Below are 24,812 nucleotides of genomic sequence, written 5' to 3'. Positions count from 1 at the left end.
TATTATTTATGCTACTGGTCTGGTTGAGGTTAACTTCTGGTTCTTGGAGCTCCAGGGCCTTGGGGAAAGGAGTGACTCAAGACCCCTGCTTCAGTGTGTTTCCCCTCCTGCTCTAGCTGGAGGGTTGTCTGTTAATAGATCACTGTTTACAGGACTCTCTGTCCCCAGGGCAAGCCTTGACCAGCCCACTCTGGCCGTGGGGGGTCTCGGATGCTCTGTGCTTAAGGTGTATTCACACTGCTCCATTGGGAAGGCTATTAGCGGGTTTCAGGGAGCCCGTGGCTACGAGGATCGGCCAGAGGCCACCGGGGCTAGATGCAGGGTTAGAAGTCACGTGTTCGTTCAGTGAATGTTTATCTCGTACCTGTCACTTGGCAAAGCCTGTGCTGGCCGTGGGGAAGATGGGATCTGCTGGATTTCCAGAGGGAAAGTCTGGAGTGGGAGTGCTGTGTGGCCCTGCGTAGGTCGCTTCACCTCTCTGAGCATTTCCGCATCTGTGCAGTGGGTCTCAGATGGGCCACGGTGTCCCTGAAGGTGAGAGAGGACAGTCTTTGCCCAGTGTGTACCTGGCGGCCTCTGCCCTGGCCCCTGGACCCCTAGAGGTTTGGGGGAGACGCCTGAGCCTGTCGTTCCTCCGTCTGCGGAGACCTGGCTTTTGAGAACATTAAGTGTCACTTAGAGTAGAAGAAGGTCAGGTAGAGACTGCTCATTGCGTCCCAGGCACGGTGCTCATGACTGTTTTATTTGATTCTCATGTCCCCACATTACAGGTGGGACCACTGAGGCTCGGAGAGGGAGTCCCGTGCCCAAGGCCACTACTGGGAAGAGGCGGTGCTGGTCCTTGGCAGCCTGTCTCAGCCCCTGTGCCCTGCGTCCCTCCCCTGTGGCCGCCCTGGAGATCAAGCGGGCAATGCCAGTGTTCTGTCCCACCTCTGCTATGCCATTTCTGTGTGACTTTGGGCAAACGACTTTTCCTCTCTGAGCCTCAGTCCTCTTCTACAGAAAGAAGACGCTAAGATTTACCCCGTGGGGTGGTTGTGGGGTGAGGTGAGGTAACTGTACACATCAGATCAGATCAGATCAGTCGTTCAGTGTCAGACTCTTTGAGACCCCGTGAATCGCAGCACGCCAGGCCTCCCTGTCCATCACCAACTCCCGGAGTTCACTCAGACTCACGTCCATTGAGTCAGTGATGCCATCCAGCCATCTCATCCTCTGTCATCCCCTTCTCTTGCCCCCAATCCCTCCCAGCATCAGAGTCTTTTCCAATGAGTCAACTCTTCGCATGAGGTGGCCAAAGTACTGGAGTTTCAGCTTTAGCATCATTCCCTCCAAAGAAATCCCAGGGCTGATCTCCTGCAGAATGGACTGGTTGGATCTCCTTGCAGTCCAAGGGACTCTTAAGAGTCTTCTCCAACACCACAGTTCAAAAGCATCAATTCTTCGGTGCTCAGCCTTCTTCACAGTCCAACTCTCACATCCATACGTGACCACTGGAAAAACCATAGCCTTGACTAGACGAACCTTTGTTGGCAAAGTAACATCTCTGCTTTTGAGTATGCTATCTAGGTTGGTCATAACTTTCCTTCCAAGGAGTAAGCGTCTTTTAATTTCATGGCTGCAGTCACCATCTGTAGTGATTTTGGAGCCCAGAAAAATAAAGTCTGACACTGTTTCCACTGTTTCCCCATCTATTTCCCATGAAGTGATGGGACCGGATGCCATGATCTTCGTTTTCTGAATGTTGAGCTTTAAGCCAGCTTTTTCACTCTCCACTTTCACCTTCATCAAGAGGCTTTTTAGTTCCTCTTCACTTTCTGCCATAAGGGTGGTGTCATCTGCATACCTGAGGTTATTGATATTTCTCCCGGCAATCTTGATTCCAGCTTGTGTTTCTTCCAGCCCAGCGTTTCTCATGATGTACTCTGCATATAAGTTAAATAAGCAGGGTGACAATATACAGCCTTGACGTACTCCTTTTCCTATTTGGAACCAGTCTGTTGTTCCATGTCCAGTTCTAACTGTTGCTTCCTGACCTGCATACAAATTTCTCAAGAGGCAGATCAGGTGGTCTGGTATTCCCATCTCTTTCAGAATTTTCCACAGTTTATTGTGATCCACACAGTCAAAGGCTTTGGCATAGTCAAGAAAGCAGAAATAGATGTTTTTCTGGAACTCTCTTGCTTTTTCCATGATGCAGCAGATGTTGGCAATTTGATCTCTGGTTCCTCTGCCTTTTCTAAAACCAGCTTGAACATCAGGAAGTTCATGGTTCACGTATTGCTGAAGCCTGGCTTGGAGAATTTTGAGCATTACTTTACTAGCGTGTGAGATGAGTGCAATTGTGCAGTAGTTTGAGCATTCTTTGGCATTGCCTTTCTTTGGGATTGGAATGAAAACTGACCTTTTCCAGTCCTGTGGCCACTGCTGAGTTTTCCAAATTTGCTGGCATATTGAGTGCAGCACTTTCACAGCATCATCTTTCAGGATTTGGAATAGCTCAACTGGAATTCTATCACCTCCACTAGCTTTGTTTGTAGTGATGCTTTCTAAGGCCCACTTGACTTCACATTCCAGGATGTCTGGCTCTAGGAGCCCCGCCCCATAAAAAGATAAGAGTTTGTAAAATCTGTGTGTGAGTTATGCCAAGGAATGAGTTTTTGAATCGCTATATAAATCTTCCCTGTTTGTAGTAGCAGAAATAGCAGTAAGTCAAAATAATAATTAGCATTGATGGACGGCTTCTTATACTCTAGTCCCTCATGCGTTGTTTTATCCGGTCCGTTCTCGGTGCTGGTGTTCCTGTTTTACAGTTGAGGAAACTGAGTTCCGGCGAGGTGAACCTCCTCACCCAGAGCTCCCGGCTAGTGAGAGCCCCTTCGCGTGTGTATCTCCTTGGCAGTGCCACAGCCGTACTTTCAAAGGCTCCAGGTCAGGGCTGCAGCTCCCAGCCGGCTCTGTGTTGATGTTTCTTTTCTTTTTATTTTGCTTCCTTAGTGACCAGAGCCCTTTCTGGGGGCCGTCCTGTTTACCCACGGCGTGGTGAGGCACCTCTGGGGGAAGGAAACACGGGGTGTGCGGGGCCCCCGGGGGTGGAGAGGCCAGTCGGTGCGTTGGGTACACTGAGGCCACTCCAGGAACTCCGCTGCCCCCCTGTCCGGGCATGGAGCCTGGCCCTGGTGGGCGCAGTGCCTGCCGAGCCCTGCCCAGTGCCCTGGACGGGGCCGGGGAGTGACTGGGTCGAGGAACTCCTAGGGCCCTTGACCTGGGATGCTGCCCCAATTTGCCCTCTCCCTTTCGCTGTGGGCCCCAGCCCTAGAAAGCTCCAGTCTTGTTTCTAGAATGGATTACCTGCTGGCCAGGGGCCGCGTCTGGCACGAGAAGGGGTCCGGGGCCCTGGGAGAGAGCACGGAATATATTAGAGTGAGCTCTGCGTCCTCGTCAGGCCCCCAGAGTGCTAGCACCCGCTTCCCTCCTGTATGTCCTTGGGTAAGCCCCTTCCCATCTCTGGGTCTTTTTCACAGGAGGAGGGAAGAACTGGATGAATGAATCCCAGAGCCTCTTATTCCTGCTGCACCTTGTGGGAAGAATCAAAACCAGACCTTTACCTGAAGCACACCAGGCTTTCCCGACCTTCACCGTCTCCCTGAGTTTGCTCAGACTCATGTCCATTCAGTCAGTGATGCCATCCAACCATCTCATCCTCTGTTGCCCCCTTCTCCTCCTGCCCTCAATCGTTCCCAGCATCAGGGTCTTTTTCCAGTGAGTTGGCTCTTTGCATCAGGTGGCCAAAGTATTGGAGCTTCAGCTGCAGCATCAGTCCTTCCAAAGAATACTCAGGGTTGATTTCCTTTCAGATTGACTGGTTTGACCTCCATGCTGTTCAAGGGACTCTCAAGAGTCTTCTCCAGCACCACAGTTTGAGAGCGTCAATTCTTCGGCACTCAGCCTTCTTTATGGGAAAAACCATAGCTTTGACAGACTTTTGTTAGCAAAGTGATGTCTTTGCTTTTTAATACACTAAGTTTGCCATAGCTGTTCTTCCAAGAAGCAAGCATCTTTTAATTTCATGGCTGCAGTCACTGTTCACATTGATTTTGGAGCCCAAGGAAATGAAATCTGACACTGTTTCCACATTTTCCCCTTCTATTTGCCATGAAGTGATGGGACCAGTAAGACCCCGGAAAAACCACCGTTGGTTGGAGACTTACCGTGTGCTATGACTCCTTTGCTAGGGAAGTGTTACATGTCTGTCTGCCTGTCAGTCCTCAGAATGACTTGGAGGTGGTATTACTAAACCCCTTGTACAGATAAGAAAACTGAGCCCCAGAGACCTAAAGCCTTCCTCAAGGTCATGTAGCTTGAGGCAAGAGGTGGCGAAGGCTGAATCTGCACTCAGGTCTGCCTCCTGGAAAGCCACCACCCCTTACTCAACGCAGTGGGTCTTCCCACCTTCCCCCAGAACTGTGTTGGAAACAGCATCTCTCCTTTCAGAACTTCCAGGCCAGAAGATCCCTGTCCTCCCTTGAGATAGCTGGTCATTTTCATCTTTGTTATTAAGCACCTACTGTGTACCAGGGCCTGGGCTGGTTCCTGGGTGTCAGAGCGGCCTGGGACACAGCTTCTGCCCTCCCGGAGGAGAGAGATTGCCGGGGGTTGGTGGGGAGCCTTGTGCCCAGCGCTGTGATGGGAGGCGTGGGGCCCATGAGGGCACCAGGGTGGGGATCGTGTTCTCCCGGCCCCACCTTCTGGCAGCCTTGAAGCAAAACCGTTTCCCTTGACACGCTCAGACTTGGATGAGACGGGAACTTTGGCAACCAGCAGACCACCTCCTTCCTGGAGAGGTGCCACGTGCCTGGTCATCGTCAGATTTCACTGCAGGGAGGAGGCGATAAGACGTCCAAGCGTCGCCTCTCTCCGGATGCCTTCATCACAGTCCCTCTGCCTTCCTTCATTAAAAGGAGGGGATGGGGTGGGGGAAGGGGGGACAGCAAAAAGCTCTGGAGGAATCGTTGGAATGCCCAGAATGCTGGCTGACCCGGCAGAGCCAGTGTGAGCCATCTGCCCTGGCTTTAGTCGGTGCAGCTGGGCAACCTCGGGGGCTTTCAGGGTGTCGCCCAGTTCCCGTGCCAAGGCATCAGCCCACCAGGATGACATTGCTTGGTTGGGAGCCGCGCTGCCCCAGGGTCACCTCCTGCCTCTGTTTTGTCCCATGGCATCCCCTCTCTGCCCTGGTGTCCACACCCATGGAGTGGGGTGCCAATGCCTGCCCTTCAGCCTGGCCAGGAGCTCCCAGCGAGGTCCTGTGGGTGACCTTTGGGGTGAACGGCCAGTCTGTTGGAGCGGGTGGTGATATTAGGTAAAGCCCCCACTGTGTGCGTGCATCTCTCTGGGGTTCTTTACCTTTACTATTTACCCTTGGCCGGCCCTTCTGCCTTAACGCAAGCATGTGCCTGTTCAGTCGTGTCCGACTCTCTGTGACCCCATGGACTGTAGCCTACCAGGACAGGCCCCTCTGTCCATGGAATTGTCCAGGCAGAAATACTGGAGTGGGTTGCCATTTCCTCCTCCAGGGGACCTTCCCAACACAGGGATCAAACCTGAGTCTCTCGTACCTCCTGCGCTGGCAGGCAGATTCTTTACCAACTGTGCCGCCTTGAGGTGGTGGCAAGGTAACTGTTCAGTGCTCCACTGGGTAGCTCTCAGTTCATTTTCCAAATTCATCATTTTTATTCTCTTTATCTTTACTACAATACATTTAGTAGTACTTATTGTAGTAGTGCTCAGCTGGGCTTGGTAGTACTCAGCAATAACACGTGCTCATCGTCAAATATTTAGAAATACAGATAAAAAAGAGGTAAGCACTCATATAATCCCACATTCGAAAGATAACCAGGGCTCATCTTTTTCAGTGTGAGTTTTAGACTCTCGCATTTGAATGTGTGATGGAGAGACATCAGCACCGCATGGTAGACTGAGAATGTGGGCTTCCTTATCCGGTGGCTTGGATTCAGATCTTGGCTCTGGAACCTCCTAGCTGTGTGACCTTGGGCAGGTCACTTTCCCTCTCTGAGCCCCAGTTTCTTTGTGAAATAAGATGGCTGTGAGGGTCAAATGAGCCGCTGTCTGTGAACTGCTTAGTGACATGCCTGGGATACAGCAAATGTTTACGAGCTACTACTGTTTTATATGAATGGGTATTTATTCTCATTTTGAGGGCTGAGGCCCTTTCTAACAATGCTGTCATCTGTAACTGGTGGGTTTGGACCTTAGGCTTGGGGGGACACCCTGACCACCTCCTCCAGGCAGGGCCCGTGGTGGGGGCTGGAGAGAAGGGGGGTTGGGCCAGCTGGTTTGGCCGACACAAAGCACCCAGGCACGCTCACAAGCCGGTCCTGATCTTTATCGCTCAGGGATGCTTCCTGTCCCCACTGAGGCCTGGGCGTTTGTCCAGATTAAAGCCTCAGGCCATTCCCATCAGGCTGGAGGCGGCCCCTGTAAATGAGCTCAGCGAGAACCCTTCTTCCTCTTCCCTTGGCAGCAGCAGGGATTTCAGAAGGATGGGCTCACCCACACCTGGGAAGAGGGACAGGGTCGGCTGGCCCCCTCTAAGCAGGCCTGAAACCACTGGGGACCCTGAGGGCCCGGGAGAGGAAGGGGCTTGGAGAGCCGTCAGGCAGGACAGTTAGCAGAGCCTGGCTTTCAGAGGTGAGTTGGGGTTGGTGATGTCCATGGGGGTTAGCTCAGTGACCACAGGGGAGTTAAACAGCCTCATCGGCCTGCAGTCTCTGTGCGTGCGTGCGTGCGCGCGCGCGCTCAGTCGTGTCGGACTCTGCGATCCCGTGGACCGTAGCCCGCCAGGCTTCTCTGTCCATGGGGTTCTCTAGGCAAGAATACTGGAGTGGGTTGCCATTTCCTCCTCCAGGGGATCTTCTGGACCCAGGAATCGAACCCGCTTCTCCTACTTGCCCGGCGGATTCTTCACCACTGAGCCACCTGGGAGGCCCCTCCTGCTCTGTAAACTGGGGCTGACAGTAGTCTCACCTGGGAGGGTGGTGGTTCTGTGATGAGTGGAGGTCCGAGCACAGCTGGGCCCACAGTCAGTGCCGCCGCCTCCTCCTCTTTATCGTCATCTAGTACATTTAAGACGACACGGAGCCAGACGCTATGCTGAGTATACTCGCCAGGATATGGACGCGATCTAAGTGTCTACTGATGAATGAATGCATAAAGATGTGTTGTGTGTGTGTGTGTATGTATGTATATATATACATGCATTACTTCCCAGTCATGAATTGTCATTGCCATGATCATCATTATTTTTTAAACTGTATGGATTTTGGTTTGGCTGTGCTGGGTCTTTGTTGCTGTGCGTGGGCTTTCTCTAGCTGGGGCGAGCGAGGGTTACTCTAGTTGTGTGCGGGCTTCTAGCTGCAGTGGCTTCTCTTGTTCTGGAACGTGGGATCTAGAGTGCTTGGGCTCAGTAGTTTGTGGTGCATGGGTTTAGTTGCCCTATGGCACTTGGGATCCTAATTTCTGTCCAGGGACAGAACCCATGTCGCCGGCATTGGCAGGCAGATTCTTAACCATTGGGCCACCAGGGAAGTCCTTGTCATTGCTATTATTAATGCTGTTGTCTTGCTGTCTGATTCCACGCCGCTCTGCAGTATGTTTAACATGGCTTCACACGTCTGAGCCTGTGATGAAACAGGCTCACTGAGTCAGTGATCAGTAATAGGCAGCCTCAGTGATTATTAGGATTAGTCTTGCTGGCGCTACACGCAGCCGTTGGACAAGAGGCTGCTCCCTCGCCAAGGTCTGTAATCTGGAGCGTCTGCCCCATTGAGTGTTCTTCTGGGGCCGATCTTGAAAACCAGGTTTTCCTCATCCGTTTCCACTTCAGTGCCATGCCAAGTTGCCACGCCTGGTCCCCCTTCGGCGGTCCTCCAGGCTCTGTTTATCCACTTCAGCTGCTCTGAAGGGTGGCCTCCACGTCTTGGGGGTTCTGCTGGGATCCTCCGGACTGAATGTTGTACCCACAATACGGTACATCCCAAATATCTCTCCCAAATTTGGAGGTAATCAGTCTGGCTGTTGTTGTTGGGGGATGGTACGAAATTTGCACCCAGAAACTGTATTTTTAGGGAGTGGATCATGGAGGCAAGGTGTCGGGAGGATCACTGGTCCTCTGGGCTGCTGGCTTGGGCTATGGCTGGAATCTTCCTCCACAGCTGGTTTGGTTTGGGGATGGGGGTTTCCTGTAACAGTGATTGCAGAGGCAGAGCGGCCCTGGGGACTCTGAAGTTCTCGTGTGTCTAGTGTGAGTGGAGGGGGTAGAGTGGGTGGCTGGAACAGGCCAGGACCCCAGCTGGGTTTGCCTTCTATCTGAAATCCAAGATCATACTACAGAAAGATGCTGCGTACTAAATATAATTCTTTGGGTGGTTCTCTCAGTACCAAAGCAAGACAGAATCATTGTAGAACACAAGCAAAAAATAAAAACCATCCAAAATATTACCACCCAGGCAATAGCACAATGATTTAACAACCGTGAAAATAACAATGTTTATTGAGGACTTGCTAAATGCTTTACATGTTTTATCTCACTTCACCTATTCAGAAAATGGTACTCATGAGAGATCTGAATTTGGGACCCAGTGCTCATGATCCTATGGTCAGAACCACCCAAAAGATCTGGTCCCTCATTGATTCTTCCATCAACCCGCTAGGATATGCCAGACACTGTGCTAACCCATTGTACTCTCATGCTGACTCAGAGAGGCAGGAATTCTTGTTCCCATTTTCCAGATGAGGAAACTGAGGTCTGGAGAGGTCAAGTCCCTCGCTGATGGTCCCTCAGGAGGTGGAATTTGAGCCCACATAGAGCCTGTGTTTTGATGATTTAATGCATCAGTTCTGTTCCCCAAACTCCAGTCATTCTTATATACCTTGAAAATTTTTCATATTTATGTACTACCTGGGACTGTTTCTCAGTTAATGTTTTTCTTGAACTTTACTCACTTTTTTAAAATAAGAGCTTTATTGAGATACAATCCACATACCATATGATCATCCATTTAAAGCGTACAGTTCAAATTACAATTAAAAATGGATCCAGCAACTCCAGTTCTGGGTATTCATCCGAAGAAAATGAAAACACTATCTTGAAAAGATATCTGCCCATCATATTGATCACAGCATTATTCCTAACTCCAGTCATGGAAGCAGTCTAAGTGTCTACTGACGAATGAATGGATAAAGAAGTGGTGGTATATATATGTATATGCACACACATACATACAATGGAATATTGTGTATGTGTGCGTGCTAAGTCGCTTCAGTCATTTCTGACTCTTTGCAACCCCATGGACTGCAGCCCGCTAGGCTCCTCTGTCCATGTGATTCTTCAGGCAAGAATACTGGAGTGGGTTGCCGTGCCCTCCTCCAGTGGATCTTCCCTTCCCGACCCTGGGATCAAACCTGTGTCTTTTTCATCTCCTGCATTGGCAGCTGGGTTCTTTACCACTAGAGCCACCTGGGAAGCATACAATGGAATATTACTCAGTCATAAAAAAGAGTGAAATCTTGTCATTTGTGACAACATGGATGGATCAAGGGCATTATGCTAGCTGGAATTAGAGAAAGACAAATACCATATGCTCTCATTTATATGTATAATCTAAAACAACAACAATAAAAAAAGCCAAAACATAAACAACACCTCCAGTTCATAGATGCAAAGAGCAGGTTGGTGGTTGCCAACATGGGGCGGAGGCTGGGGTTGAAATGGCTATTTAAAAGGTACAAACTTCCATTTAAGAAATAAGTCCTGGGGATACAATGTACACTGTGGTGAGCATAGTTAATGATAATACTGTATTGCATATTTGAAAGTTGCTGAGAGTTGATCTTAAAAAGTTCTCATCATAAGAAAAAGAAAACTTTATGTATGGTGACAGATGTTAATTAGATTTATTGTGGTGATCATTTTGCAATATATATGCGTAAAACTAATAATGTATGTCAATTATACTTTAATAAAAACATTAAGTGAAATAAATTAAGAAAGTATACAGTCCAGTGGCTTTTAGTATATTCACAGAGCTCTGCAACCTTCACCACAATTTGAGTACATTTGTATGATCACTAAAAAGGAATTTTGTACCCATTATCAGTCATTCTCCATTTCCTTCCAATTACCCCAGTCCCTGGTAACCATTAATCTACTTTATGTTTCTGTGGATTTGCCTATTGTGAACATTTCATATGAATGGAATCATGCCGTATGTGGTGTTTGTGCTGACTTCTTTCGCTCAGTATTTTCAGGGTTCACTCATGTTGTCATGTATATCAGGACTCCATTCCTTTTTAGGGCCAAATAATATTCTATTGTATGGCCAGACCACATTTTGACTAATTTTTTTTTTAAACTTAAAAATATTTTTTAAAAGTGTTCATCCTACTAGTTATATCTGATCTAAAGCACAGAAAAATACATCCCCTAAAGAATTTTTTTTTAACTATAGCCAGAGATTTATTACATTCTAATGCAGAACATTTGTAATTGCAATCTCTTAATTAAAAAGCTTCCTCTCTTTTTCTTTGTATGATTTTTTTTTTTGTCTCTTTTGTTTGTGTGTGATTTGCAAAACTGTTCTGAAACTGGAATATGTGTGCACAAGTCTGCAAAGACTGCAAATTTAGGTTATGGTAAATGCTTTACAAATTTCAAAAAACTGCCTACCACAACTGGGCCTTTACAGTGCTTTTTTTTTTTTTATCAAAATATTTTGATGTCAGCCTTCCCTCCACTGCGTTATCACCATGGTACGTACACTCTGTGCTCTGATGTACTTGGGACTTTCCCTCATAAACTCTTAACAGGCCATCCCCACCCCAACCCCCCCACCCGGAGTGTGCTGTTTTGTCGTATTGTTGTTATACTGGGGGAGAGCGGGTGTGATGAGATATTTTCCATTATGTCCCATGAATGAGAAAAACACATTCTTCTGCTACAACTGAGGAGAGACTTAAATTTCAGCATTAGTTGCTCCCGTGCTGAATACTGCTCTCATCCACATGCTGGATGGAAACACATGAAGTGTCATTTTTGTTGGCCAGCTAGTGGTGCAATGTTGTGATTTCATACGGCACAACCTGAAGATGACCCCGCTAGGTCAGCAATAATTTGGTCCCTTTTTTTTGCAGATGAGAAAACTGAGCCCTAAGAGGGAGGTGACTCTGCAGACACAGCCAGGACGGGCAGAACTGGGAGCCAAAGTCCCTACTCAGTTCTTCTGGCCTCCCTTGGCTCTCAGTGACACTGCTGACTCACCCGCGGTGGATGGGAGCTTTGGCTTATTTTTTCAGCGGCAAGGATGGGTTTCTGTCCTCACCAGCCTTGCTCCCCTCCGTTCGGAATGGGCCGGCCGTGTGACTAGCCTCGTGGCTATGGGCATGCCCTGCTGGAGGCCACTGGCTGGAGCTCGAACAAGTTTACCCATCTCTGGTCTCCAGGGCCCCCCACCACCTGGTCCTTCCTGTCCTCATCCTGAGTCAGTGACTCAGGGCTCTCGGCCCCCGCTGCAGCCCGGAACGCTGAGCTGGGTGCATCCCTCCTGGGAGGATTGGTCCATATTCAGCAGCTCCCTGTCTGTGGAGGGGGATGGCAGCATCCCCAGAGGCAGGCATTGGATCCGGGCCCTAACTAGTCTGTCTGGGGTTTTGTGCCTTCCCGTTGGAAGCTTTTCTTTCCAGGGGAAGGAACAAAAGGCCTTGAGAGGATGCTGTTTTGCTCAAGGTCACGCAGCCAGCCAGGAGCTGCTGTTCTCGAGAGGAAATGTCAGGATTCCTGCTGCCTAATCCCTACTTCTTTCCACCTAGTACCCTCCCCCAGCCCCGAACCCTTCTGTGGTTGGAGGCAGCCATCCTTGCTGCCTTCCCCGACCCCCAAGCCCACAGCAGATTTGTGAGCTGGCTTGGGGTACCACGGCTCCTGAGCGCTCTGGGTGGAGCTTCAGGACCCACTGGCCGCCACCAGGTGATGTGCAGAGCCCACCGGGCAGGCCACGGCTTGAGGATGCTCCAGCACTCAGCCACCCCAGCAGGTGGAGGAACTGGTTTGGGCCCTTTCCCCACCCATCTCCCCACAGGCCTGGCTCCGACTCAGCCCACAGGCCACCTGGCTCTGGCTGGGCCCAAGTGTGCCGGGCTTTGCAGGAGAAACGCTGCCTGTCTTTCTTGCCCTAGGAGGACAGAGCTTCCTGGGGACCCTGCCAGTGGGGAGGGGAAGGGGGAGACATAGGCAGGATAATTGGACCCCCAGAGTCACAGCCTGGTGAGGACGACCACAGTCCCACAGAGAGACAGACCCCAGTTCCAATCTTGCCCCTGGACAAGTCACATCAACGGAAGCCTCTGCTTCCATTTCCTCATCGGCAAAATGGGTGTGATAGTGAGGCCAACTTCAGAGGACTGGTAAGGATGGGGCCTGTAGTAGCAGCTCAGAAAAATGGTCTTGGAATCAGGGATGGGCAGATGGAGCTGAGCAGGCAGGCTCTTGTGTCCAGAAAGCCTGGGCTCATTCTTTGGCTTCACCACTTGCTGCTTGTTGTTACTCCGGGCAAGTTCAGTCCTCAGCCTCAGTTTCCCTGTCTGTACAATGGGGATGAGAGGAAAGCCGATTTGCATGTGCTGTTAGGAGGATCAACTGAGATGCTGCCTGTGAAGTTCTTAGGAGCTGGGCATGTCTTTGGCAGCTGTTGTTACAATTATCATTAATATAATGATAATAATAGTATTTCCACAGTATCAGTATCAGACGCATCCCAGTGTGTTTATTGGATGAGCTTGGATGTGTTTCTTTGAAAAGGGGGAGACTAAAGGGTGATGGAGGCAGGGTGATGGATGAGGTGACTCCTCGGGGCACTTCCTTTCCAGATATTCTGGGTAAAATGTTTGTCCAAGGCCAGGGACTCTGTGTTCTGCCCGACTGGGCCCTTGACAAATGGGGTCGTTGGCCTTGGTGAGGCCGATGTGTGGATGGTAGGCGGGTTCCACCCCCCAACTTCCTGCTGCGGTGAGTCAGAAGCAGAAAGGCCCGAGTGTGTCCGAGCCCCTCTGACCCTGTGGTCGCTTGAGGGCATCTGGCTTTCCCCCTCATTTGGGGTTCCGGTGGGGCCCAGGTTGGTCCGTGGGCTGATCTCTCACCCTTGGATTCACAGCAGGGGTGGGCTGAGGGAGCTGGGGTTGCTGAAGCCCAGAGAAGGCAGGGCCTTGGCCTGCGTCACCCAGCAAGCCTAGGGCAGAGGGCTGTTGACCCCAGGCTCCAGGCAGGGACATGTTATTTATTGCTAGATTGGCCTCTGTCCTCAGTGAGTTTAATTTCTCCACTTTCTCACCTGCGGTATGTCTTTATTCCTCGCTCATAAATGGCACCTGGCATTAACCAAACCACAAAGCCAAAAATAGACCCCCCTGGACTTACATATTTTTTGCGTGGGTGCTCAGAGCTCCCTCCGTCCAGCAGGGTGTGGACAGGGGATGGTAGTAATAGCCACCATCATCATACAACTGTTAACACACTGAAGACATGCTGTGAACCAAGTGCTCCGCTCAGCACTTAGTTAACTCATTTCATGCTCCCCGTGGCGCCCCCGAGGCAGGGATTCTTACTTCTATACCCATTTTACAGATGACGCAGCAACACAGAGACAAAGGAACTTGCCGAAGGCCAGCAGGGTAGAATTGGGGTTGGAGCCCAGGCCCCAGAATCTGGCACCAGATTAAAAAATAAAAATTATTTTTAAATTGTGGTGACATGCACAAAATGTAAATTTAGCATCTTAGCCATTTTTAAGTATACAGTTTGGTGGCATTAAATACACTACCATCTCTACCATCTATCTCTAGAATTCTTTCCATCTTGCAAAACTGAAACTCTGCACCCATTAAACCTTAGCTCCCCATTCCCAGCTCCCTGCAGCCCCTGGTAACTATTATTCTACTTTCTGTCTCTACGAATTTCACTCCTCTGGGGACTTTATATGGACTTGTGCAATATTTGCCCTTCGGTGGCTTATTTCACTGAGCATAGCATTCTCAAGGTTTATTTATGTTGTAGCATGTGTCAGAATTTCCTTCCTTTTTAAGGCTGTATAATAGTCCATTGTACATAAACACCATACTTTATTTATCCAGTCATCTGTCGCTGGACACTTGGGTTACTTCCACATTTTAGCTATTGTGAATAATGCTGCTATGAACACAGGTATATGGATATCTCTTTGAAATCCTGCTTTCAAGTCTTTTAGGTAGATCCCCGGAAGCTAGAATTGCTGGATGATATGATAATTGTATTTGTAATCATTTGGGCAGCCACCACACTTTTTCACAGCGCTGCACTGTATTACATCCCCACCAGCTATGCGCAGCCACATCCCACCAACACCCCTTGTTTTCTGGGTTTGTTTTTAAAACCAATCATCGTAATGGGTGTGGCTGGTACCTAATTTTTGTGGGAGACTCTTAGGATCTGTATTTGTAGGGACTGAGTTCCTGTGAAAATATCTGTTACATCATGGGATGTAACATCTGGAAATATCTCGATCTCCCCCACCCGACTGTGAGCTTCCTTGGGACGCCGGCCTGGGTTAGATGCTCCCACAGGGAATTTCCCAGGCAAGAATACTGGAGAGGTTGCCATTTCCTTCTCCAGGGGATCTTCCCCACCCAGAGGTGGGGTGGGGTCCAGTGGTTAAGACCACGCTTCCAGTACAGCAGGCGTGGGTTGGATCCCTGGGTGGGGGAAGGGGACTAAGATTAAAAAAAGAATGCCCACCCCCATCCCGGGCAGCTCCAAGAAAATACAGGTGCTGGGACCACCATTTGGGTGATCTGGGGTCTAGTGTGGGGCCTGAACATCCGTATTAAAAAAGAAATCTCCCCTAAGTGATTGTTATGGGCACCTGGCCCAAGAGACACAGCCGCGTAACATATCACTCTATTCTGGATAGAGCTGAGGAATTTATTACAAAACTGCTGGAAGTGTTATATTATATGTGTGTCTGCTAAAGTGAAAGAGTGAGTGAACAGATGATGAATGGATGAGGGCAGAGGTCCCCAAGCCCTGTCATCCACACAACCATCTTCAGAATTTTTCCCGCATCTATCCAGACAGACCTCAAAGACTGCAAGTTTGGTTCTAGATCACTGCAATAAAGCCAGTATGACAATAAAGCGGGTCACATGAGTTTTTGGATTCCCAATGCACATACAAGTTATGAACGTAAGTACTATACTGTGGTCTGTTGAGGGCGCAATAGCATGATGGCTAAAAAAGAGAAAGTACACACTTTAATTTTAAAAGTACATTAATGCTCAAAAACACCACTCATCATCTGAACCTTCAGCGAATCATCACCTTTTTGCTGGTGGAGGGTTTGAAGTATTGCAGGAGTTACCAATATGTAACACCGAGATCGGAAGTCAGCAAAAGCTGTTGGAAAATGGCCCCGGTAGACTTAGTCCACACAGGGTAGCCATAGTGAAAAACGCAGTATCTTTGAAGGGCAATAAAATGAAGTACGCCTGTACACCCTCTATGTTATTAGTCACTCGGTGCTTTAAAGTCACCCCGCCTAGCTGTGCTCAAAGGAATCTGTGTATCCTTATTGTAAATTGGAAAAGCCAGTACCTCTGGCCATAAACAGAAGTTTACTTTCAAGATACAAAGGTAACTGGGACTTCCTTGGCGGTCCAGTGGTTAAGACTCCATGCTTCAGCTGCAGGGGACGCAGGTTCCATCCCTGGTTGGGGAAATAGGATTCCACAAGCCTCAGCGGCCAATAAAATAAAACATGTGTATATAATAATATGTAATATGTGTATATATGTGTATATATATCGAGAGGATGGGAAGGAAACCAGACCATGTCAGCAAGTACAATCATCCCTTGGGATCTGTGGGGAATGGGTTCTGGGACCCACTCAGGGTGGGTACCCAAATCTACAGATGCTGTAAGTCCCATCTAGGATAGTCGGCCTTCCGTATACTGGGGCTTCCTTATTCTCCGACGCAGCCACCTGCGAGTGCTCGACACAGTACTCGATGCGCGGTTGGTGGAAGCCGTGCATGCAGACAAAGCAGATGCGGAAACCACGGTGCCGAAGGCAGATGGGAAAGGCCGCATGCCCCCAGGGGCTTTGAGCCCACGCTCTTGCTGTCTCTGTTAAAAAGGGTGACTGATACATAAGTGTTAAGGGAAGGCTAGCACCCAGTGGGCACGTTCTCCCGCCTGGAACTACTTTTGCTCCGTGAGTCAGTGCCGTTTGCTGTCCGGCCCTTGGAGAGCTGCAGAGTCAGGCATTGAGGGTTTGAGGGAGGAGCCGGGGTGACTGGGAGGCTGATTCCCATGGGCGAGGCCCACCTTCTTGAGTGACCACCACGGGACTGCCCCCTGGGCATGGGAGTAACCCAACCCCAGGGCGACCCTTGCCCCCACGGGGTTCCTCTTGGAGGATTACAGAGGCTTTTATCTCTGTAATTGAGATAAAAGGTTCATTGAGTTGAGACGAATCCCTGCCAAGGAGGTCAGGCCCCTAATCGGGCGCAGAGCCCAGAGGGCACGGGCCTGGCAGCTGGCAATCAGGGAGAAGAGACCTATCCTCCTGGGCTGGAGTCGGTGCGGGGTGTGTGGCAGCACCGCGCGGGGCTCATCTGATCCCAGGTATAGAGAGGCCAGCGGTCTGCCTCTCCCTGGAGTGTGGCCCTGGGTGAGTCCCTTGACTTTTCTGAGCTCCCCTGATGCAAATGTCAAATTAATTCATTTGGAAACCACCTGTGGATGCCTGCTGACGCAGGGCTCTGAGTTGGTTGCTATAGGGAACCCCAGCAGTCAAGACCCCCTCTCCCTGGGAGTTTATGGGCAGGCGTGGAGGCAGGACATCACAGGAGAGGGGAAGAGGAACAGGGGGCTTTGAAGATAGTCTGGGGGAGGTACTTTAGCTGAGGGGTGGGCTCAGGCTTTCCTGAGGCTGGTGTAACAAGTAAGCACCATCTGTGTTATTGAGAACAACAGAAATGTACTCTTCACTGTCTGGAGTCCAAAATCAAGGTGTCTGCAGGGCTGCACCCCCTCAACAGCTCTAAGGGCAGCGTTGGTGGGGGGGCTTCCTTCTTCCAGCTTCTGGTGGCCTCCAGCAACCCTTAGTTTTTCTTTTATTTTTTTATTTTTGGCAGCATGGCATGGCTTCTGGGATGTTAGCTCCCGGACCAGGGATTAAACTGCCAGCCCTCAGCAGTGAAAGCACAGAGTCTCAACCACTGGACCGCCAGGGAGTTCCCCCCTTTAGTGTCTCTTGGCTTATGTCTGTGTATCTGCATTTTCTTTTCTGACGAGCACGGCAGTCATCAGATCAGGGCCCACCGTAATCCAGGATGACTTCGTCACGGCATTATGATGTCTGCCAAGACCAAATAAGATCACATCCCGAGATTCCAGGTGGCCTTGAATTTGTGGGGGGACACTGTTCAACCCACTGTGCTGAGGAAGGGCCATTAAAGCTGAGACCTAAAGAGGTGTGCGTGGTCAGGGTGGGGTAGGGGTGGAGGGGAGGTGGGTAGTGGGGTCCTTCCAGGCAGAGGGAACAGCATATGTGAAGGCTTTTCAGTGGGAGGGTGGCTGGAGCCGGTGTGACTGGGGTGGGGTAGGCAAGGGCATCAGTGAAAGCTGAGGGCAGAGAGATGGGGGCTGCAACACAGAACCCCCAGAAGGGGATGAAGTTCATCCCGAGCGCCTCTGAGGAGTTTACATGGCACGTAACATGGTTAGATTCCCTTTTTGGGAAAAGGTCATTCTAGCTGATATACAGTATTGTGTTAATTTCTGTTGTATGGCAAAGGGACTCAGTTATATATACACATACATTTTTTTTAAAATATTCTTTTCCATTTACAGTTTATCACAGGATGTTGAATATGTGTTCAGTTGTGTGACTGTTGGCGACTGCATGGACTGTAGCCCACCAGGCTCCTCTGTCCATGGAACTTTCCAGGCAAGAATACTCGAATGGGTTGCGGTTTCTTACTCTAGGGCATCTCCCCAATACAGGGATCGAACCCGCATCTCTTTCGTCTCCTGCGTTGGCAGGCGGATTCTTTACCACTGCACCGCTGGGAAGCCCACTGAACATAGTCCCCTGTAAGGAAAAAAAAGGTCGTTCTGACTGTCCTGGGAAGTGACATGGCAGTGACAACAGTGTATGTACTTTTTTTTTAAGGTTTCTCCATGTGGACCATTTTTAAAGTCCTTCCTGGGATTTGTCACAGCATTGCTTCTGCTCTATGTTTTGTGGTTTTGGCCCTGAGGCGTGTGGGATCTTAGTACCCCCACCAGGGGTCGAACCTGCACCCCCTGCATTGGAAGGCGAAGTCCTAATCACTGGACCACCGGGGGCGTCCCTAGCGCATGTGCTTTAAGGGTCACCCCAAGCACGTCTACTTCTGACAGGTGCGTTACTCCTCAGAGCCCGGGAAGGGAGGGCGGGCCGTGCTACTCTACCTTGAGGAAATGAAGGCCCAGAGAGGTCGAGCAGTTTTCCCAGGATCACACAGCTAGGATGCAGAGCACTCAGGACGATCACCAATGTCTTCTGGGCTGCGAATCCTCAATGCCCTTGGAGGTGAAGGTCCACTTTCAAAGACAGCTGGGATTCTGGGGCCGGGATCATGCCCTGATTTTATACTCATTTCTCCCTGTGCCGTGTCCCTTGCCCAGCCCGGGGAAGCTTTAGCTATGCAGTGGGGATAAGGTAGCCTCAGCAACTTAGTGTGGAGTTAATTCCCTTATATCTGTGAGCTGCTCAGATCCTCCTCCCCTACAGAGCAGAGCTCCAGAGGAGGAAAAAGCAGGCCAAGGGCAGTACGTACTGCCCTGCTCACCAAAGAGCGTTTGGGAGGGCTGCGATAAAATCTTGGGCCGAAGCCCAAAGGAAACGGCCGGCTAGTTAAGACTGTTTCAGAACCTTTGGGCTGATGTTTCTGTGACATTTGGGGTGTCTTTTCACATGGAAAAAAACCACTCTTGAGAAGTAAAAAAATAATGTTTATCTATTCAGATGAAACATTCCAAAGTGTGAACATACTCATTCAACCCCCCCGGGGATTGAAAACATAAATTAAGTGCCGTCTCCCAGGTGCAGAGGACCTAATATCCTCCTAAGAGACAGGCTTATTTGCTGGATCTGAGATTCCCAGTGTGGCGCAACGTCGTTATTTCCTGCTCCGTGGGTCTTTTGTCTCTTTAGTTCTCTCTTTGTCTCGATGCTGAGAGAGAGAGAGAGAGAGAGAGAGGGATGGTAAGGGAGAGGGAGCGGGAGGGGTTACTCTGGAATGCCCTCCCCGCTTCTTGCTTTTATTTTTTAAAATTATTATTTTTTGGCCACAGTGGCGGGATCTTAGTTCTCTGACCTGGGATGGAACCTGTGCCCCCTGCAGTGGAAGCCCCGGAGTCCTAACCACTGGACCACCAGGGCAGTCCCTGGAATGCGCCCCCCACCCCCACCCCCCACACACTCTGATGAGGATTTGTCTCCAACTGTGTTTTGAGGGAGCTGTGGGGTACACCTTGGGGAGAAAGCTGAGCTAGACACTGCTGACTCCCGCCCCCAGCGTGGCTCCTGGGGTGGACTCCTGACCCAGCAAGGCTGAGAGATGCTGCGTGCATGCATGTGCGTGTGTGTGTGTGTACACGTGTTTTATGTGTGTGCGCAGGGGGTGGTGTGTGGCGGAGAGGAGTTAAATTTGGTTTGGGATCTGAGGGCTGGTTTCCTTCCTCTCCTGGTGAAAGGCCTGCAGAATGAATCACATCCTCTCTTTAGAGTTTAGAGGCCCACAGAATGTCAAGGCCAGCCTGGTGGTGTCGGAGGGACGCCCACCCCGAGGATGTCAGACTCTGGTTTAGGACTCCGTGGAGGGACTTTGGGCCACCCCAAGGGATGACCCCTCTAGCTTCTCTCTGGGGTGTTTTATTTCATCCATCCATCCATCGTCACCCACTCATTGCAAACCTGGGTGATGCTCGACCCCTTGCTGGAAACGGGTCTTCTCTGCTGAGATTGTCACTTGGCCTTTTCTCTTCTCCAGGCAAATCTCCCTCTGCCTCTCTCTCTTAAAATTAAAAAAAAAAAATATTACATGGTTCTTTAAAAAAATATTTATTTGGCTGTGTCGTTGCAGCATGTGGGTTTAGCTGCTCCGTGGCATGTGGGTCTTAGTTGCCTGACCAGGGTTTGAACCCTTGTCCCCTGTAGTGGAAGGTGAAGTCTTAACCCCTGGATTGCCTCGCTCTTATGAGGACACAGGTGATTGCATTTAGGGCCCACCCAGGTCATCCAGGCTAATGTTCCCCTCTCAAGACCTTGAACTAAGGTACATCTACAGAGACCCTTTTTCCATGTATGGGAACAGGCATCCTGCTTCCAAGACTCAGGACCTGGATATTTTTTGGAGCCCTTCCCTCAGCATCATGCTCTTGGTCCCGAGAATGAATCTCCTGAGCCTCCAGCCCCGGCAGGTGCCTCCCCTGACAGCTAATCCTCTGGAGTCCTGCAAAGTTGGGCTCCTTATTTCTGCTGTATAGCAAAGTGACCCCGTTTCACATGTGTGTGTATATGTGTGTACATGAACATGCATGCAAGAATATTTCATATTCTTTTCTATTGTGATTTATCACAGGATATTGAATACAGTTCCCTGTGCCCTGCAATAGGAACTTGTTTTTTATCCATCCTTAATATACTAGTTTGCCTCTGCTAGTCCCAAAGTCCCAATCCTCCCCTCCCCACCCCCGTGGCAGCCCCGAGTCTCTTCTCTATGTCTGTGAGTCTGTTCCTGTTTCACAGATCTGTTTATTTGTGTCCTGCTTTAGAGTCCACATGTATGTGCCACATACGGTATTTGTCTTTCTCTTTCTGACTTAGCTCTGCTTACTCTGATAGTCTCCAGGTCCATCCATGTGGCCACAAGCGGCGTTATTTCATTCTTTTTTATGGCCGAGTAGTATTCAAGTGTACGTGTGGACCACATCTTGTTTATCCATTCATCTGCCACGGGCATGTAGGTTGCTTCCATGTTTTGGCTATCGTGCATAGAGTTGCTGTGAACGCTGGGGTGCATATAGCTTTTCCAGTTAAGGTTTTGTCCGGATATATGCCTAGGGGTGGGATTGCTGGATCAAATGGCAACTCTAGTTTTTTGAGGAACCTGCATACTGTTCTCCACAGTGGGCTGCACCAATCTGCATTCATGGTGGGAGTTCTGAAATTGCACTTTTTCGGTCCGTAGGGCAGTTCACACTCTTTCTCTCAGCCTCACGTTCAGTCCCTCAGCCAGTCCTGTCATCTATGTTTAAAGTCACACTGCCTTCTCTCTCCGACTCCACCATCACTGAACCAGCCCATGCCGCCCCCTCTTCCACCTGGGAGGCGGCAGGGGCCTCTGACCTTGTCCTCGGCGATTTATCCTCCTCTGGGCACCTGGAGTGAGCTTCCAGGTGGCTCAGAGCCCTGGTTAAGCCCGCATAGGGGTGGGTCCCCCTGCCTTCCTACAGAGGCTCCGCCTGACAGGGGCTGGCCGCCTGCCCCTCCAGACAACCCTGTCCTCCCCCTTCACACCTGCCTGCCTCCGTCTTCCTTTTGAAAGGCTCTTTCCCAGGCTGTTTGCACGGTAGGCTCCTTCCCTTCCCATGGGTCTCAGCTCAGATGTCACCTCCTCGGAGAGTCCTCCCCATCCCCCCAGGGTGGAGTTGCTCCCCGCAACCCTGACTCTTAGCACATAACCCTGGTCGGCTCCGAACCAACCTCATCCTTGCCTTTCGTTTACTGAGACCGCCTCGGTTTGCTCTGAGGCTGCACCCCTGATGCCCACAGTCAGTGCTTGATTGATGTATATTTGTTGAGTGAATGTCCGGGTGACGCCCCGGCTTCCTGGATGTCTTTGGGCAACTTTCTTCCCCGGCTCGGGATCTCCTCGCCAGTGTAACCCGGGAGCTTGGGCTGCACGGTCTCCAAGATGGAAGGTTCTGGGCCTCCAGGCCCCAGGAATTCAGGGCTGGTCAGGGCTCTGGGGGGACGCGCTGGCCTGAGGGAAGATGTGGGAGGAAGGATGACCTTGAGCCTCAGGAAAGGGAGGGTCCCTGGGTGGGGAAGAAACTATTTGGGAGGAGTTGCCGGTTTAACCAGAGCTTACAGGCCCCCTCCCCAGGGGCCTCCCCCCCAGATGACACTGGTTGTTGTCTTAGCTGCCGAGTTGGGGCTGGGAGGGTATGCGGGGCAAGCGTCCACCCCACCGGGGACTTCTGCCAAGCAGGCTCTTGTTTATTTGAGATTTGAACAAAAAAGAAGACTATCCTCTTGAAAACACAGCTTCAGAAACCTTGCCGGGGTTGGGGGATCTGGGCAGACAGCAGGGAGCTTTTCTCCCTCTTTGTTAAATTGAAAAAAAAAAAATTAATGTAATATCACACACGCCAAACATCAGGAAGAAGAAATTGCATCCAGAAGCCCACTGCTGTTAGACAATCACCGTGAACTTTTGGCAGGGGGGTTTTTGTATTTTTAAGGGTGCTTTTGTTTTTCCTGTAGATTATGTTGATTACGGGACTTCCCCAGTGGCCCAGTGGTCAATTAATCTGCCTGCAGTATAGGAGCTTCAGGAAACGTGGGTTCTATCCCTGGGTCCAGAAGATCTCCTGGAGAAGGAAATGCCAACCCACTCCAGTATTCTTGCCTGGACAGAGGAGCCTGGCAGGCTATCATCCATGGGGTCACAGAAAGTCGGACTCAACTGAAGTGAGTGACTTAACAGGCACACATGTTGATTACAGGGCTGTATACCGCTTCAAAGCTTTTTTTCCCCCCTTTAAATCATGCCATTAACTAGTTTCTCCCATCTCCCATGTTAATAAACTTCATCTGGGACAAGTATGTAAAACTGCCAGATACCGGGGTCTGGTTAACCAGGCCCCAGGTTAGACTGTTTACACATTGAGGTTGTTGCTCATTTCTTGGACGGTGTCTCGCCTACAGTACCTGGGTTCTCTCCGGCCCTGGGGTGCCTGCGCTTTGAGCTCCCTGAAAGGGTCTCCCGCCTCAGGGCCTTCGCACACGCTCTGCTGCTTCCTCTCCCTCGGTTATTCTTTGTTGATGCGTCGCCGTGACTTCCATCACAGTTTGTATGGAGACCTATCTTGGGTTTCTCTCTGAGTTCTGCCTGGCTCCCCTGACCCGTGACTGTGAGCCTCCTGAGGGCAGGGGTGTTGCTGTCTCTGGAGGAGTCGGGAGATTGTTAGTTCCATGCCCCCTAGATGTCCATTGTTTTTTTTTTTTTTAAGTCTATGTATTTTTGGCTGCTCTGGGTCTTTGTTGGTGCACGCAGGTATTCTCTAATTGTGCAGAGTGGAGGCTTCTGTCGACTTGCAGTGCTCAAGCTTGTCACTGCAGCGGCTCCTCCTGCTGCAGAGCGCAGGCTCCAGAGCACTGGCTCAGTAGTTGGGGCACACGGGCTTTGTTGCCCCGAGGCATGTGGGGTCTTCCCGGACCAGGGATCGAACCCACATCCCCTGCACGGGCAGGCAGATTCTTAACCCCTGGGCCATCAGGGAAGTCCCTGATGTTCATCCTTGAGTTATAAAAATGGGGCCTCAACTTCTTTTGTGTCTTAAGTAGTTGAGTAGGGGTGGTGGTGGATAAGTTTTATGGTGAGGGTGTATGTGTTAGTCGCTCAGCTGCGTCCAACTCTTTGCAACCCCATGGACTGTAGCCCGCCAGGTTCCTCTGTCCATGGGATTCTCCAGGTAAAAATACTGGAGTAGGTGGCCATTCCCTTTTCCAGGGATTTGTCCCGACTCAAGGACTGAATCCTGGTCGCCTGCATTGCAGACAGATTCTTTACCATCTGAGCCACCAGGGAAGCCTGTGGTGAGGGAATGGGATCTGTTTTTATTTTAGCCCCCCAAAGCATGAACAAAGATGAAAATGAGCCCCACAGATGTATGACACTCCATTGAGTTCCTCCATTGACATCCTCTATGTATGTGAACCCATATGACCATGATGGTTACCATGGAGATCCACAGATGTCCTTGTCACCACGCTGAAAGTAGGAGCTGCTCTTTCTTGAACACATAATTTGTTTTATTCATTTACTTCTTACAGCCAGCCCCTGAGAGAGGCTCTCAACATCACCATATTACAGAGGGGGAAACTGAGGCTTGGGGAGGTGGTGTAATTTTTCCGGGATCCACACAGACTAGGAGTGGCTAAATTAGGCTATAAACCAAGGCAGGATGGTTCCAGGGTCAGAGCTCTTGACGACAGCCCTGCCCCACTGTGTGCGCACGTGTGCGCCAGGTATGAGCACACAACAGCAGCTTCCCTGAGCGCCAGGCCCCAGGGTGAACAGGTTGCCCCTGCATGTCAACAGGCTGGCCTAGCAGGCACTGGCTCATGCCTTGGTCTTGCCCGTCCTTGAGGGGTAGAGTCACGGTGGCCCCGTGGTGACCTGGCCTTGAAGGTGGGCAGCCTCAAGAATGCTGGCCTTGGACGCCTGCCAGAACCCACTGTGGGAAGGACCCAGGGTTTGATGGGTGTGCGTGGCCCTTTTTCCAAGCTGGGAAAACTGAGGCCCAGGACACACAGCCAAAGTCACAAGCCCCGACCATAGGCCTCCCCTTGACGACTCAACCCCTCCGTCCTGCTGGGGGCTTGGCCCAGGCAGTGCCTGTCACTCAGGCCAGCTTTGGGGACCCTCCCTT

General features: G+C 50.5%; 1 protein-coding gene across 2 annotated transcripts in view; it reads left to right on the top strand.

Moving 5' to 3' along the window:
* The first annotated feature begins 5,615 nt into the window (after window positions 1–5,615).
* The window catches only part of KIAA1671 (KIAA1671 ortholog), a 172,904-nt gene continuing 153,707 nt past the window's right edge, over window positions 5,616–24,812 (top strand). Inside the window, exon 1 of one of the 2 annotated variants that reach the window (XM_027566467.1) lies at window positions 5,616–6,708. The gene's annotated coding sequence lies outside the window, so the exon portion shown is untranslated. Of the gene's footprint in view, window positions 6,709–18,273; window positions 18,510–24,812 lie in introns of those variants that run through there. The other variant, XM_027566466.1, reaches the window with a different exon arrangement.

The sequence above is a fragment of the Bos indicus x Bos taurus genome, chromosome 17, assembly GCF_003369695.1.
Source record: "Bos indicus x Bos taurus breed Angus x Brahman F1 hybrid chromosome 17, Bos_hybrid_MaternalHap_v2.0, whole genome shotgun sequence".
NCBI classification, from domain to species: Eukaryota; Metazoa; Chordata; class Mammalia; order Artiodactyla; family Bovidae; genus Bos; species Bos indicus x Bos taurus.
Note: the sequence above shows the minus strand (reverse complement) of the source record. Positions and strands in the feature narration are given on the sequence as shown.